The 18,164-nt window shown below is 43.7% G+C and overlaps 1 protein-coding gene across 1 annotated transcript in view; it reads right to left on the reverse strand.

Moving 5' to 3' along the window:
• RFTN1 (raftlin, lipid raft linker 1) overlaps positions 1–18,164 on the reverse strand; it is a 195,116-nt gene that overhangs the window by 151,648 nt on the left and 25,304 nt on the right. The window lies entirely within an intron of this gene.

Here is an 18,164-nt window from a genome sequence, read left to right on the forward strand (position 1 = left end):
AAATACAGCCCCCAAGGACTCTTTCTGTTGACACAAAGACATTTCCTCAAGGTCTGCTCTGTCCCAGGCACTCCAGATACGTTATCTCATTTCACCCTGACAATGACCCCATGTTGCTGTGGGCAGAGAAAGGTTAAGTATCTTGCTCAAGATCATGGGGTTAGCAAGAAACAGAGTGAAATCTGAACCTTGATCTATCAGAGACTCTAAAACATGCCCTCTCCACTGCACATCACTGCCTGCCTTCCAGTAATGATCAGTTTACCAGTGTCAGCAGGAGAACCTCAGGTATATTGTCAATGGCATTGACATGGAAAAGAAACTTCCTTTGTTCAACTACTAAGCCAATCCACATAGGCAGAGAGGTAGATGGGAAGGGACAGAAAGGAAAAAAGAGGACCAAGCTACAGACCCAGAGATTTATATTCAGTCATTACCAACAAACTCAAGAGATGTGGTCCCCTGGTACTTTCATTTGTCCATCTATAAAATAAGGATGTTCATATTTATCTTCCCAGCTCTACTTCTGTATGGCTGAGGAAGCTCCTATCAGATTGACTCTCCTGAAGATGACAACTATAGGCTCTGAACAAAGGCCTAAACAAAGCTATCTGAGGGCACTGGAGAGTGAGTCAAGGCAAGACACTGGAGGGGAGTCATCATTTAGAAGAAAGGTACTACACTGAATAAGTTTATGTATGGTCTTTGCCTAGGAGCAAGTCCTAGTGTGTACCACAGAGGAAGCTAAAACTCAGACAGAAACCCATAGTCTTACTGGCTTGTAGAAACAGAATCCAGGGTGACTGCAGCTACTGGAAAATGAGGGAGGTGTCTCAGAAAAGAGACAGCCAGAGATGAGGTGCCTCAAATTCTGTGTCTAAACTCTGTCCGTATCTCTGGCTGACTCCTGAACCATGCATGCATGAAGTACTCTCCAACCAGTCAGGCTGAGATTGAGCCTCCCAAGAGACGTAGTTTGCAATTGGAGTCAAATCAAGTAAACTACCTGCTAATACAATAAAAAATCAACACTCACCAAAGGAATGTAACAGAATCCAGAGTCTCTACAACATGACAGTCACAATGTCCAGGATATCATCTAAAAATCATTCCAAAGTGTGATCTAAAATGTGACTCATTCTCAGGAAAAATGACAAATCAATGAAGACCAATCCTAAGTTGACTTGGAAGTAAGAATTAACAGGCAAGGATTTTAAAGTGACTTTTATAACTATACTCAATATCTGTCTAACCTACCTCACAGAGTTATTTAAAGCTAAAATACGATGAAGTGAGCAAAAAGTGCTTTGAAAAGTTTTACATTGCTACACCTACAAAATAAAAATACAGGTGCTTCCCACTTTTCTTGTCTATTCCCACAAAACACACAATAAAGTAAACTGTTTTAATATGTATCACCTTTCCTCTAGGAACAAGTTATACTCAAGAACTAAATTTCTGATCAAAACTCTGCTTTTAAATAAATCATAGTCTAATAATAAAGTGTTATTATAAATCAAGGCCTATGACACCGATATAACATAAATCACTTTAATAAAACAAAATTAAGCCACGTGTCATACCCTATTTTAGGCAGAGGGAAGGGACAGGATATATATAAGGCACCATCGTGGGCTTAGGTGTCAGAAAGCCTGTACTCAAATCCCAGCTTCATGACACAAAAGCTGTGTCTCCTTCAATGAGTTACCTAGATGCTTTGCACCTCAGTTTCCTATTGGAAAATGTCGATAATAACAGTACCTGCCTCACAGGATTGCTGTGAGAATTAACATTCAAGGCCTGTGCAGTGACTTGGGACATAGTCAAGTGCTGAATAAACAGGAGGTGAGAGAGGGGAGGTGGCTGGACCAGCATCGCTCCGCTGATCAATTACAGAACTGGGAGTAGAGCCCAGACCCGTCCCTCTACTTTAAGTCACTTCTTCATCAAAGTTCTTTCATTAGCACAAATGCAGTGTAAATTGGTTATTCCACATTCCTCAAGTCTTACAAAATGAACAAAACACATAAAAAGCACAATTCTGCCATCTCACAAATTTGATCAAAAGATTCTTAAAAAATTTTCAAACTTTTTTCTATTCCTTTGAATTTGAAATGTCTTAAGATGTGGTTTAGAAAGGCACCATTCTTTTTTAAAGGTGACCCTGAGAAATTTACATGAGTGACTTATATTTTTTTCAAGATTTTATTTATTTATTTATTTATTTATTTATTTATTTATTTATTTGACAGAGAGATAGAGCATAAGTAGGCAGAGCGGCAAGCAGAGGGAGAGGGAGAAGCAGACTCCCCGCTGAGTAGGGAGCCTGATGCGGGGCTCGATCCCAGGACCCCAGGATCATGACCTGAGCCAAAGGCAGCCACTTAACTGACTGAGCCACCTAGGTGCCCCAAGTGCCTTATTTTTTTTTTCAATCATTTTCATCGGTGCCCACACAGAGACTCAGAACTCACTGGACACATGCCCACCAACAGCATCTTTATACAAGGGTCTCTGCAGCTATGGGAGATGGTGTGGGTGTGGGAAGACCAAGCACCTCCTGCTTATACTTCTTGTATTTGCTGTCTCTCTTTTCTGTCCCTTTTCACCTCCCCAACACTGACACAGCATTAAGGAATTTAAGCTGTTAAAAAAAAAAAAAAAAAAACTGCCTAGGATTTGAGGAGGAAAAGTCACATTTCTTTCCCGTGAAGGACATAAAAAGTGTTATAACTTTATGAAATTTGGGATTTTGCCTTTAAAAAAAAAACAGGCATTGAGATGTGGAGCCACTGAGAGAGAGATGATGTATCTTTCCCTACACAGCCCTCCTCCTTCCTATGACTGAGGATAGGATTTGAGAAATGAGATACAGGAATTCATTAAACACTGGATATAGAAAAGCAATGAAGATCATTTACATAGGTAGCTACAAACCTGAGTCATGAGCCCAGGTCCCGGGCCTCATTGGTGAGGAGAAGAAATTAGAACCTTAAAAAATGTCTCAGAACAAGAACCCAGTCAAACAACTGGGGCCAGAAAGAGAAGGGAGAACATGGAAACGCCCAGAGGTTACAGCTTCTGACAGATGTACACGGGAGGACTGGCCAGGAGGCATCCCTGTGGGTTCATCTGGAGTGTTCTGGAATTACAAGGAACACCCGGCCTGACTAAGGTGTGGAACCTCAGCAAGGCAGCGACTACTCTCTTATGTTTCCAATTTCAGGAGAACACAATTTCCTGTTTGAAAGAAAGAGATTTTGTCTCAACACATAATGACCTTCACAGACCTTTAGTCGGTCCCCTAATTACACAGGAGGGGACAACTGAGGCTGAACTGATTAACACAATGTTAAGTGATGAAAAGCTGAGGAACGTGGCCAACTCGAGGCCATTGTGAGACTAGGAGTCACCAAAAAATCTGGATTCTTCCAAGGGCTGGTGCTACCAGGTTGACTGGCCCTGGGCAAGCTCTTTCTCCATCAATGGCCTCAGTTTCCTCATCTGCACAGGGTCCCACCTGGGTGGTGTGACCTCAGAGGCTCCTCTCTCTTCTAAATGCTGCTGGGAAATCACCATTGGCCATAAATATCCTCATTTCTAACACCCAGTTCCCATCATGTGCGAGTGCATGTGCACACACACACACACACACATAATATTTTCAGAATGCAATTACCTTGTCTATTCCTTTAGCTCAGCCCATTCAACACTATTAGCCAGAGGAACCTACTTCAGCTCCAAAACCGGGCAAGATGCCATGACACGAGGTCACTGGGGGTGGTGTAAGGCACCAAATTTCCACAAACTGATCATCTTCTTATCCTACATATGGATAAACCCTGTAAGACCCAGAGTCCCTTATTATTTAAACGATTAAATAAGAAAGAGCCACAAAAGCACTTTGCATTCTTTTGCAAGCCCTCTATTAATATGAAGCACTACTATTTTCCCCAACACAGCCAGCTTCTACCTCTGAGGGGGAGCTTTTCCTCAAGTCTCCCCACTTTTCTTTATCCTGCCCCATCCTCATCCAGGGTCATCCTGGGCCCTCACCCTTGTAAACACTGCCCTTTCCTCGGTTGATGCCTATGGTCCTCATAGCCCAGGCTGTGCCACATTCCACACTGTTCTATCTCACAGTTACCCACTCAGGGCAGTGAACCACTCTTTGTCAACATCCTCACAGTGGATGGGACTTTGCAAAAAGATCAATTCGGACAAACAACCTCATTTTGCAGATGAGGGAATGAAGGTCCAAAGAACCATTTAAATCATTCCTGTCTTAGGCAGTAAATCCTGTCAGGCCCTCAAGGACGCGAGTCTAACTTGACTCTTCCTTGCATCTGGTATAAAAACAGCTACGATTTACCGAGTCCTATCTATGGGCCTACCCAAGGCCATATCTGATGATTTCATTCAATTCCAACAACCCAGGAAATACACCCAGAGGTACTAAAGTAACTTATTCGAGGTGGGAGACCTGTCTGCAGGCTTCACCCCAGATCTGCACCCCGCCAAAGCTCATGCTTTTAATCACTCAACCAGCACTATTCCCTGATGTGCAGGGAAATGGACTGATAAATAGCTATGGACTAATTAGTTAATGCTACTGCTATTCTCCCTCCTCCCTCCAAGACAAACACAGGCTAGGCTGATCCTGGGGCCAGGAGAAAGAGAAGAGCACACCCCCAGGAAGCCAGCTATGGTGATGAGTGATGCTGGGAACAATGGACTGGACATCTTTGGGCATCTGACAGCTACTTTAAAGCACTCAAGGAGAGGAGGCCAAAAATATAGGCTTCCATCCAATGCAATTTTTAAACCACTGATTCACCATGAAATGCAGAGTTGAAAGAGTCTTAGCCACCACGATGTTTGGAATAAATCTGTATATTATTTGGAAAAAAAGCACCAGTTATTGGCCCAACATACCCTGTGGAGCCAGGTGGGAGACAACGCCCTGACAAGTTGGAGTTCACTCTTTCAGGATGAGGTTCTGCCATAGCCAGAATACACAGTTCTAGCAATCAAGGGATAGAAGAAGGAATGCCTCTTCTTCCTAATAGACAGATTGTTTTTTGTTTCCTGGCCTTGGATCTGCTGGTTTGGAGGTCTTGGTTCTCAAGGAAGGAATGCTTCTACCAGACAACACAGCAATGGTTTCATTGAACTGGCAGGTGAGAGCTCCTTGGCTATTTTGGATTACGAATGTCATAAAACCAAAAGGTTAAGAAGGTTGTTACTGTACTTTCCAAGGGGAAATCGGATTGTTGCCATAAAATGGAACCCAGGGCAGTCTCTGGAGTGCCTCTTGATACTTCCATGTCCAAGAGTAAATATTAATGGAAAACCCCAATAGGGGTTGGGAGCCACTAAGGATTTAGATTTCTAGATTATTCCACCAGGTGGTGAACTCCAACCAGGTGAGGTGTTGGCTGAGAGCAAAAGCTAAGTCCCAACAGTTAAGCTGAACAACACTGCAGCCTCTTCCAGCTCCAGCAAGCCCATTTAAACACTCTGTATCCTACAGATTGAACTAGAAAAATCACTCATGTCACCCAGAGAAGGACATTGTACCAGTTGGAACTTCGTGTCTCCTCTTCTTGGGGAAAGAACAAGAGCACTGTAGGAAGAGCAGTCACATATTGTTAGGCAGAAACAAAGTTGTTGTGTTGTCCTGTTGAGTTAAAAACGTGCAGAAAGATGTTTAGATGCTGGGAATCTGAATGGGGGGACTGTGCTGATCATTTAGTTACTGTCACTCAGGTCCATCCACCCTTCTAGACCCTGATCTGTGTTGTGAGCCAGGATTCTGAAAATGGCATTCCTCCTTGTCTCTTAGGTTCCTATTAGGTTCTACCAGTGGGGGCTCCAGAGGACATTAGATGACAGGAGAGGGGAGAAGGAGCTTCCTTCTCTTTGTGGCACTTCCTCCAGGTGGTAGCAGCTGATTCCATCCTCCAGCATCTTTAACTCCCAGAGGCAGCCCCATGTAGCTCGGTGGTAGATGCTGAGGTTAGAGCCATTAATGAGACAGAAACAGCTTCTATCATCAAAGTGTTTCAAATTCAGCAAGGGAGAAGACACTGAACAAATAAGGAACTGTGATCAATGTTGTGAAGATATACAGGTTCCTCTGAGAGCCTATCATAGAAGAATGATGTCCATGGAATTGTTACATTTGGGGACTCCTGGCTTTTGGCACAAATATATAAGGATAATGGCATCAAATCACATTCAGAGGATCAACTCAGACTGTGTCCACCTGAAGTCAATATACCTTTAAAGAAGGCTGGTGTGCATGACCAATAATTTTTTTTTCAAGTCCAAGAATTTTTTTAAATTCTTCTGCATTATGGAGTTTTTATACTAATCATTCATTCATTCATTCATTCATTCAGACATGCAACAAGTACCCTTAGCATTAAGGCTTAGCAATGAACAAGGCAAAGTCATGTCCTCTTAGAGCTTACATTATGGTTGGGGGACACCCTAAATAAAACAATAAAACAGATTCAGATGACGACAAGTTCCATGAAGACAGTCAAGCAGGGAGTGAAGGTTAAAAGTGAATTGGGCAAGAGGACCCTGTTTTAGGCAGGGTCTTAAGAGTAGGCCATTTAAGCAGAGACCAGATGAGAAGGGATGAACCAGGAGAAGATGTGGGAGCAGAGCCTTCCAGGCAGAGAGGCTCCATAATGCCATCAGAGAGAAATCCTCTAGCCACGTGGCATCAGAGGCACTTGAGCAATGCCATTGTGGAAGGAGATCCTTCATCTTGGGTGGAGAGCTGTCCACTTGTTTGCAGCGAATTCTACACATGAGACAACTCAGTGGTTGAGTTCACGTCCCCAGTCTAGCATGTGGTTATTTTTCTTTTCTTTCAATTTACATTGCAAGCTGGAGAGAAATGAATTACATCCCCCTGGGTTTCTCTGTTCCGTACAATTAAGGAAAGCTATTTCTTAGTCATAAGGCGGATGACGACACCAAGATTTCCCATTTTCTCTCTGCAGGGAGGCTATCATCACTCAATATTAATTGATCCTACTCTTCATCCATAAAGCAGGGGTTGAACAAATTTCTGGTCACAAGAACAGCAACTATTACACTATTAAGGTAAATTATTAATGGGTCTCCATTAAAGCACACTCTCATTCACACGGCATCAGCTGCCTCAACTCTTACAGTGTTTCTTTAATGGGAAAAAAATGAGTAAATTATTATATTCCTTCCTGATTCTGGATAAATTGCTGGTGCCTATCTTATTTAAGGTTGCCAGGGATTCTCCACCATTTCATCACAACTAGGAACACACAGAAAGAGTGTAATATATCTTGGGTTCCCAGCAGGAGAGTATGTCAATCGAATGCAATTTTATTTTCCTGCTTGAGAGCAGACAAAGTGAAAACAGTAAGAAGACACAAGAAACTCAAAAATCAAGGAGAGCTAGTACCATTTATATGCATTTTTTTCTTTCCCCAGACAAAAATTTGATGCTAGTTTTTAGAGTGTGTGTCCAGATTAGAGGGACCTAGTGGAAGGAAAGAAGGAAGGAAGGGACGGAAGGAGGGAGGGAGGGAGAAAAAAGAAGGGAGGGAGAAAAAGGAAGAAGGGAAGAGAGAAAAAAAAAAGAAAGGAGAAAAAAAATAATCTAGTTGCATCTTCAAGTAACCAGCCCACAGTGAACTGGGGACATTTGGGAAGAGCCGAACATCATTACTACTGACAGGGGTGACCAGATGCTGGCATCCAATAAAGAACAATTGTCAGGGCGCCTGGGTGGCTCAGTCGTTAAGCGTCTGCCTTTGGCTCAGGTCACGATCCCAGGGTCCTGGGATCGAGCCCCACATCGGGCTCCCTGCTCCGCGGGAAGCCTGCTTCTCCCTCTCCCACTCCCCCTGTTTGTGTTCCCTCTCTCGCTGTGTCTCTCTCTGTCAAATAAATAAATAAAATCTTAAAAAAAAAAAAAAGAACAATTGTCAAATTTAAGAGAGGGCTTTGGATGCCCGTCTCTTCCAGCTCCTTCTTGGTTATTTATTTATCTAAGTGCTAGGGCTTTGTGGAAGGGTATCCACAGGGCATTTACATTTCATCAATATGTTTAAATGTCACAAATCTTGACTTTCACAATTGGGAGGCAGGCTTAGCAATTTACATCCAAGCTGATGAATAACTGTGGTCAAAGCAGAAGGCTTTTCTGAAACATATAATTTAGTCTTGAGAAGAGATATGCTCTGCTCAACAGGGCCTATGGCATGAAATTAGAGAGATACTACAGACATGGCTCAGGGCATCAAAGAAAGGGCAAAGATGGAAAAAGGAACAGTAATCATTTGCTTCCAGACTAAGGGACCTGTGCCCCCAACCCCCAGGTGCTATGTGTTGGCTGCCCCTTCCTCTGAAAAACTGCCCTCAGCTAGATGGGAGCCACCTGGTCTAAGAGTCTAAGAGGCATGAGAGCACAAAAGCCACCAGTGTTGCCCCTTCTTTCTACTCACTGTGGCAGAAACTGTGGATTCTGTCAATTAAAACCCATTTCCACCTCCCTTAAGTTAGTCTTCCTGGACTATAGAATCTGAAAGCCAAAGCTACATTTCCTATTTACCGGAGAGGAAACTGAGGCATGGAGAGTTTAAGTGACTTTCCCAAAGTCACGCAGCTACTAAGTGGCAGAACCAGAATTTGAAGTCTAGCTCAAGAGCCTGCGCTCTCAACCACTCCACAATGCTGTCTGTCCCAGAGGAAAAAAGCTTTTACCATAAACTGCCCGTATGAGTTATATAACAATTGTAACAAATTACCCACAGATTTAGTGGCTTAAAACACAAACATTTATTACCTCGTAGCTTCTGTGAGTCAGGAATCCAGGTGAAGTTTTGCTGGGTATCTCTGGCTCAACACTTATCATGAGGTGGCATCAGGGCATCATCCAGGGCTGAAGGGACCTCAAGGCTCCACTGGGGGTAGGACCTACATCCAAGCTCATGCACACACGTGTTGGCGGAACTCAGGTCCTCCAGGGCTGCTGGACAAGGGCCCAGTTTCTCACTGGTTATTAGCAGGTGGCCTCCCTAAGTTCTTCGCCATGTGGGTCTCTCCATTGGGCTAACAACATGGCATCTGGCTTCACTCAGAGGGAGTGAGAAAGAGAGAGTAAGAGAGAGTCCAAAATAGAAGCCACCCTCTTTCTGTAACCTAATCTCAGAAGTGACACCCCATTACTTTTACTATATTGTATTCACTAGAACCAAGTCACTAGGTCCTTCCATACTCAAGGGAAGGAGATTACACAAGGGCGTGAACACCAGGAGGGTCACTGGAGGCCATTGTGGAGGATGCCTACCATGCTGCTTAATATCATGACATATTAATAATAACAATAAGCATAAAGTTGATAATAATAATAAGCATAAAAGTTGAGTTTAAAGTTGTTTTTACCTCAGTTAACTCAGCTCTCAACTCCTATTCCTCCCAGTGTGAACAACAAAACCTTTGTTCCTTCACCTCTCTGGGGCACTGTCCTCATCACCTGCCTTAAGCCACATCTGACTTCTCGCTTTATAGCAAAGAAAGTAAAGGGTATTAGGAGAAAAGATTGTTCTTTCTTGGGTTTTAGTTATTTTGGTCTAATCCATTTATATGAAGTCCAAAGTAAGTACTGCCAAGTAGAAATAAGAATAAGTTTTTGTTTTAACTTAGAGTTTCCAAATTCACAAGAAACAGTGGTAAGAAAAGGAGCAGATGGGCCACCAGTTTGGGGGATAAAGCAAGGCAATGCTGAAAACCCTCAATTCCTTTCTCCCTCTTCCTAGTCCTGGTCCTGGTATTAACTTGGCCCAGGCTGTTGGAAGAAGCAGCAAGAACTTCTCCTTCACAAGGTTATGAAGCAGACCATTGGTCACCAAGAAAGCCATAATGGACTGCAGTCCAGGGCATCCTGGATGCACCTACTAAGTCCCCAAAAGCTCAGCTGTGGGCATGATCAGCCCAGACAGGTCCCTCACCCCTACAAAGCTGGCTTGATTGAGGCACTAACCCAGGGGTTTTCCAAGCTGCGGTTGGTGGCCCCAGGGATCAGACTTCAGATCTGATTTCCAGGGCCTTCCCATGCCCACCAAACAGTAGACAAATCTCCAGCCATGCACTGCCCACCAAGTCAAAGATCATGGTAAGTCAAGGCAGATGCTTTTCCAAGATAACACACAGACCCTATTAAGGCCGTGCCCACACTGGACTGGTTTCCAGATAGAGGAAAACAGACACTGGGCTAAGACATTAATAATGGAGAACTGGATGGGATGTTTTAGACACTGGTTCCTACACTGAGGGACCCCGCCCGACAAAGAGCAGGTAATCAATAAATATCCAATGAATTAATTTTATTGAATAAGCCTGTCAGACCAGACTGTTTTCCCCGTTAAGGAAAGTCCATCCGACCAAGTATGCCAGCTCCCTTAGGAACATATTACCAGTCTTGGATCAAAAACAACGTTTGCTCCACACGGTGCCACGCTGTGTTCATGCTTACTAAGCGACTTTGAATATACACCTGGGATGCCCAACTGAGATAATCCCCTTCCTCTTTCGAGAAGAAGGCTGTCAAACTAATGTATCCTCCTCCTAATAAATCCTATGTATGCACCTGAAAAGTATGTTTATGCAACAGAATGGGAAAACATCTCAGCTGCTGGTAAGCATTGCAGGTACCCATCACCTATGTAATTTTCATTTATCAGAAGATCTGACCTGTAAAAACATAGAACTGAGGAAATGACTTTCTAGATATAATGACAGTGACATGCAACTTAAAGCCAGAATCTTCTGCCTTTTCACACCAGAACTGCTTTTGAAAAAATTTCCTAGACAAAATTCAACAAGCTTCCTTTCTTTGAAGCATCAGTGAAATGTTGTCAAAGTGTTGGAAAAAGCCTCTTTATAAAAATTCTTTGAAGCAATATCACCAGTAACAATAATTAGTAGAATACATAGAACATTAACTTGTTTTCTGTTCCATTTTAACCAAATTAGATAAAAATTATTCCCACTATGACAGCGCTGCTTTTATGAATTCCGCAGAAAAATAATTTGGTTTTGCTTTGACAGATAATAGTCCTCACCAAGAAATGTCATTTTACTGAAGGCAGCCTTAAGTCGCTGAAATTTACTGCTTGCACACAGCCCCACAGACACACACACACACAAACCTGAGCCTGTTCTCACACAACACTGAGTGCTGTTTCTTGGTCTGGCTTCAGAGTAGCTGGAAAAAGAGCAGGAAGAATTTTTACATTGGGAAAGGAATGCAAAGAATGCCTTCCTTCCTCTTAAATCTAATCTTATTACCTCCATTAGTGAATATTTAACAATAACATTAATATTAATAGACTTACTTGCTTTATCAAAAGCAACAACAACACAGAAGATGTATAGAGTCGCTTTGCTCGGAAAAGCCGTGTCACGCATATTATCTCATTTATCTTTAAAAATCCCCGCAAACTCTGTAATAGCATATTTATCTGCAGTCAGACATGTTTTATGGGAACCGATTTCCTTACCACTCCACATCTTCTGTATAAAAACAGGGTCTGTTTTTAGCACACCTCCCCAACCAGAACCTCAGAACCTCAACTCATAACTCATGCCCTGACTTCCTTTCAGGAGTCTTCAAAACAAAACAAAAAAAGCAACCAACTCTTAGCAATTACAGAAACTGAAACAAAAATGAAACACGGGTAGGGAATTAAATAAGTTCACAGAGCCCAACAATTGCTGTTGTCCAAACTGAAATTAAATAAATATACACACCCGGCTCTCCACGAAAACTCTGCTACGCAATTTATTAATGAACGGTGGGAGGAAAGAGAAGCCGAAAGTGGGTCAGGAGAAACTGTTTAATCTAATAGCCTGGAAATTATACTGGGAGGAACAGATGGTTTCACAGAAGTCGATGCTACCTAGAACAGCAAGGAGCAATTTTCTAGGAAAGAAAAATGTTTCCCTACCCTATTGCACGTACTATTTTCAGCAAAGGAGGAGTCTATATTCGGCACAGGATAACCTCTGGGCTTGGCATAGTGACAAAACTGGGACTAAATGGCAGCCATCCACACGTACCCAAGTTCAGACTTGGCCTTCCAAATCTGAGCTAGAGGTCAAACAGCCCTATTTGAAAACCAGCAACAAACGGGAGCCTACACTATACCCTAGCGGGTTATTAACCACACTCGTGATCTTGGCAAAGAAGGAAGTGGTTCCCAACCCGTGATGGACAGTGTGATCTTCGCATGGCTTCCGAGCCCCAGACTCTGAGGGTCCTGGGCGGCAGCAAAACACACAGGCCAGGTGGAATCAGAAGACCGAAGCTCAAGCTCAAGCTCAAGCTGCACGCTCACCCTGTGACAGAGCCTCCCCATCAATACGCGGGTTAGAGCATAACATCCAGTTGTGGTTTTCATCGCCATTACCTCATTCACCAAAACACATAGGTAAGTTCTCCCTAGAGCAGGGCTCAGTCGAATGGAGAGCCAGCACAGTGGGCCTTCAAATGACAGGTCAGAGACCACCAAGCCTCAAATCTGTACCAGAGAGACCTGGGGTACAGCCAACACTGCTTAAAAGCAAAGGATTTGAAGAAGGCAAGTTTGAGTTCTGATTCTAGCCCTGTCCTGTATTTGCTGTGTGACCATCCGCATCTTGGGTAACCTCTCTGAGTCCCGTTTACTCATCCATAAAATCAGAATCCTGTGAGGATTCATTTGCACAAAGCATGGTGTGTAGCTCATTAGCTGTTCTTACTGTTGCTCTTGTTACCAATAATAATAATAATACCATCATCATCCAGGCCCGTTGCTCCTGTCACAATCTCATCATCTTCAGGGGGTCCTCAGCGAGCCAAGAGAGGGCACGGGCTTAGAACAGCCTTTCTGCCATTAAGATAAAATTAGGGCCGCAGCAAGAGGACCCTCCCTCAGGGATGAGCTTAAGGTTTAGGGGACGTAACAAGCCATCACCCCCAACTCAGAGCAGGGGATTTCCTGCCTTATGCTGTAACATCCAGGGCTGCTTTGGGCCTTCCTTCTAGCCATCCTCCTCCCCGCCTTAATGGCTTCTGACATTTTGTTTCAAGGCTGGTTGGTGGGTTTGTTTGCTTTACCCGAAAAAGAAAAAAATGCCATCAACATCACTGACTTTATGTTCAATTCTGCTGAAGAGCTGCAAATATTATAGATGAATTTGTTATGTTCTAAAGCTGCAGGTATCATATTTAGAGAGAGGTAATAAATACCTCATTAAGGATGGCAAAACAAACACTTGAGGGCACTTGAGGCTCCATCTAAAGGAACCCCATGACGAAACCCACTTTAAACCAAGAATCCTCCTGTCATGCAAATAACCACCCCATCTTGCAGTTCTTTTCCTTGCTTTCCATACCTTCCCATGTCAGGCTTCCCTATAAAGGGGGACCCACCCCTGTAGGCCCCCTGCAGCCAAATGTCACTCCTAGCCCACTCCCTGATCCATCCTAGACTCGAGCTCATCCATTCACACCTGTCCTAGGTTTTCAACTCTAGCTCATTTGTACAAGGCCTGGTCAGGCTGGCAAGGGCAGGGCAAAGGAACAGAAAAGGGGTTCAGAGAACAGAGGTGGTGGAGGCCTAATTAAAGCAAAGTCTTCCAGAAAAGAGCCCAGGAAGAGGCTGACCCACATGACTGGTGGGGCCAACCACAGCCTACTAACCACACCTTCTAAGAAGGTGGCATGTTTAGAGCTAAGTGTGATGAGCCATGTAACTGAAAATAAAGGTCCATCTAGATACTGGGGATATAACCAGGCCCCCAATATGCCCGGTGTGTGTTGGCCAGAGCCACAGTTCTGACTGTCCCGCAAACCAGGCTATGCCCCCTGGCCCTCGATGAGTGGGAAGGGTTCACTAGCCAAGGTCTCTGAGCCAAGAAGGGGCTGTCTGCAGACCCCAGACCACTGGCTACAAACCTGTTAGCCAGCAAGAAACTGTTCCCTAAACCCACCTCTCCTCTTCCTTCAGCTGCGCCTGGCAACCACCTTGCAAACACTCATTACCACTGATGCAGCCTTTCATCCTCAAATCCATCCTTCCCTCTTGTGTCCTCTACTGTCCCCCTCCACAGTGGCTGTTAAGTCCCCAGGGCTGGGCTTTCAGGGAACACAGCCTGGAGGAGGTGAAGTTTCCCCTCGACCTTGAAGGAGAGAGAGGCCTCAGACCTGGAGTGTGCTGGGGGAGAGGTATCACTCCATACGGAGAGCAGAGGGGCAGGACTGTGTGGTTCCATCTCAGCAACAGCAAGTAGGTTCATGGAACGACTATCAGGAGATGAGGGTAAGAATGGATAAAAGGGAGCCAGTCTGAGAAGCACTGGCTTTTCTGAAGGTTAACCATTTAAGGTTTTAGGGTACCCTGGGGAGGTGGCATATCCACTGAGGACAGCTGGGTTTCAGTTACAACTGAGATGCAGAGAACTCAGGAAAGAAGTAGGTATTTGGTTCCTGGGGGGAGTTCACTGCCCACGGCCTAACCCAGTGGGTTTCAGCATGGTCCCCAGAACAGCAACAGCAAGCAGAAGCATTACCTGGGAACTTACTACAAATGCAAAATCTTGGGCCCCACCCCAGAACTTCAGAATGACAAATGCTAGGGGTAGGGGCTCAGCCACTTGTGTCCTCGCAAGCCCACCAGGTGATCCTGGTGTTGCTAAAGTTTCAGAACAACTGTTCATTCCAGAGTTTCCCAACCCAACCCAGGTCACACAGTCGCTCAGCACTCTGGGGAAAGAAACCAGACATTGGGGACCTGGAGACAACTTGCAGGAGATTCAAGGCTGAGGGAAAACAAAATCTCAGCACATGTGACCTTCCTGAAGGTAACCAGTTGGGGTACCCACATTACACCAACCACCTAGCACTTTACAAATGCCCACTCACTCATTCTCAACCACAGCTGTGCACGGGCATCACCTGTAGTTTCAAACAATACTGACATCTGGGTCCTTTCCCCAAAATGGACTGAATTGGCCTAGGGTGTAGTGTGGGCATGGGAATTTTTTAAGCAAAGTTTGAGAATCAATCATTGTGTCCACCGGTACTATTTTTGTCTTAATGAGTATGGCCTGTCTTTTCAAATATATTATAAGCTACTTCAAGGAAATAAATTATGAGTAGGTCATAATATATAGTGAGGTATGTAAGGATTTACTGACTTTACCTTATGCTAAAAAAAAAAAATCATACCTTTTTTATTCTGCCATCTCCACTCAGATAAAAGAAATCTGCATTCCACCTGGTCTCTGAAGGTTCTCCAAATGTGGACTCCAGCATCCCCTGGGAACTTGTTACAAACGCAGTTTCTGTGGCCTAATGAATCAGCAATTCTGGGGCCTGGGCTTCTGGGTTTTGAAGGCCCTCCGGGTGATTCTGATTCACCCTCAAGTTGGAGAACTACGACTTTAAGGAAATGATAAGTCCTAAAGGCTCTCAGTCTTTCTCTGAAGGTTAACATTATTTTTGGATGGTATCTTAGACCTTGCTTATCACCTCCCTTCATGACCCATGAAATCTGACAGGCTAACAGTGCCAGGATTTATAACTAGCCATTAGGCACCCAATAGCCCCAAAACACTTGAATCTGTTAATTTTTAGGCCTTAATGTAAATTACGATCCATCCTTTTAGATTAGTCTTTTTCCTGGTTGTGGAGCGAGATTAAAAGGACAACTTAAATAGACAAAGATTATTAGCTGCTTCTGTAGTTGCAGAGAGGACTAAGGTTACCCAGAGTGGAAGTTAAATAAAAACTGGACCCTAAAATGACTCAATGCACAACCTGCATGTTTTGAATCATGAATGTCATCCTGTGATATTATCATGACCACCCCAAATTTACATACAGAGCCGAAGGCCAAAATGTTGGCAGCCAAAAATCCAAGTATGAGCCTGGTCAGCACAATGTGGAAGGAAAGAATCCCAAAGGTCAGCTCTTAAAGACCTCTTGGACAGGAAAACCACAAAGACGGGAATTTTTAAAATGTGGCAATGTGAGCTAATCCTAGAAACTGTAGTGCGTGTCATGGGAATGCTTCCTTAGCAAGAATTGAGGAGGAGAAACAGAAGATGAGCCTAAAGAAGACAGGCAATGAAGCAGGAGGGAATTTTCAAGGTTTTCATGTTGAAGCCCTTTCAATTTCGCTTCAGCCCAGCCGGTGTGCCGGAGATCTGGGAACTGAGAGCCCACGGTGGTGGCTCTGCTGGGCCACAAACACCCATCACACTGCTGGTCTAGGGCAAGTGGCTTTTACAACTTCCCGAAACTCAAGATCTCAATTCACTCCTCTACACCCTGAAGGTAACCATCTAGCTCCTGAGGTTGTTGTTAGTTTTTAAAATTGACGAATACAACACGAGGTGCTGAATAAGCAGTAGCTCTCATTATGACACGCAAAAAATGAAGCTCTTAACTCTCACGCATTGTTGTTGGAAATGTTCAATGGTGCAACTATTTTGGAAAACAGCTGGCCGTTCCCTATAAAGGTAAACATACATTTACCAAATGATCCAGCAATTCCACCCCTACTTATTTACCCAACTGAGATGAAAACATATGTCCACAGAAGACCTGATCACAAATGTTCATAACATCTTTTTTGATAACAGCCCCAAACTGGAAACAGCCCAAATGTTCAATTAAACCAATCGTGGCACATCTAAACGATGGAGTATTATTCAGAAACAAAAGGGAATGAGCTCTTGATACATAAAACAGCACAGATGAATCACACAAGCCTTACACTGAGTTAAAGAAGTCAGACACAAAAGACTATACACTGTATGATCCCATTCCTATGTTGTTCTAAAAGAAGCAAAGCTAAATTTATGGTGACAGAACACAGATCAGCAGTTGTCTGGAGCATGGGCTAAGGGGAGGCATGAGGGAATCTTCTGGGGTAACTGGAAATTTCTCTATCTGGAGTGTGATGACAGTTACATGGGTGCTTACATTTATCAAAACTCATTAAACCACACACTTAAATATGGGTGTATTTCATTGCTCATAAGTTATACCTTAATACAGGTACATATACAAATACACTGAGATACCATTCAGTAGGTCTGACAGGTTGGCACTGGGCTCTCTTTCATGTGCAGTAGAAAAATCCTGTGTGAAGAGAGTTAAAACACTGGGTTCTGGTACCACTTACTACTTACTATCCATCAAGGCACTTTTCTCTTCTGAAAAAAAAAAAAAGAGAAAAGAAGAAGAAGGAGGAGGAAGAGGAGAAGAAGAAGAAAGAAAGGAGAAGAAGAAAGGAAGAAGGAGGAGGAGGGGGAGAAGAAGAAAGAAAGAAAGAAAGAAAGAAAGAAAGAAAGAAAGAAAGAAAGAAAGAAAGAAAGGAGAAGAAAGGAAGAAGAAGGAGAAGAAAAAGAAGAAAGAAAGAAAGAAAGAAAGAAAGAAAGAAAGAAAGAAAGAAAGAAAGAAAGAAAGAAAAGAAAGAAACGAAAAGAAAAGAAAGAAAGAGAAAGAAAAGAAAAAAGAAAGAAAGAAAGAAAGAAAAGAAAAGAAAAAAGAGAAAGAAAGAAAGAAAGAAGAAAAAGAAGAAAATAATGCCTTCTCTCTGACTTTGAGGGCTACTTGGATGTTGGAGTGAATGTGTCATTTGAAAATGCTTTAAAGTGAATCTGAGCATCCAGTTGGGCAGGTGCCCAGCACACCACCCACTCCTCCAGTCCCCGCTCTCCCTTACCTGCCAGTCAGTCCTCGGGACCACCTCCTAATCTCTCTTCACCCCCCCACCCACTCCTTGTCCCCACTGCCACTCCCTCAGCAGAGGCCACTTCCACCCCTTGCCTGATGACTGCAATGGCTTCCAAATGGTTTCTCCTTCCCCAGTTTTACCCCTTTCATTCTCCTCCATTGTAAACCCAGAGCAGGCTTTCCAGAATGTGAATTTGATCATGTCACCCACCCTCTTCCCACCTTAAAAACCTTCAGCATTCTTGAGAAAGGAAGACTCCACAGTCCAAGACCTAAGATCTTTAGTCATCTGGCCTCCACTTACTTCTCCCAAAGATCGCACTCCAACCAAAATGAACTGCCTACGTCTTCCTATATATGTAATGCTGTCTCCAGG

The sequence above is a fragment of the Mirounga angustirostris genome, unplaced genomic scaffold (assembly GCF_029215605.1).
Source record: "Mirounga angustirostris isolate CCGP_5_RB_7025 unplaced genomic scaffold, mMirAng1.0.hap1 SCAF_1, whole genome shotgun sequence".
NCBI lineage: Eukaryota > Metazoa > Chordata > Mammalia > Carnivora > Phocidae > Mirounga > Mirounga angustirostris.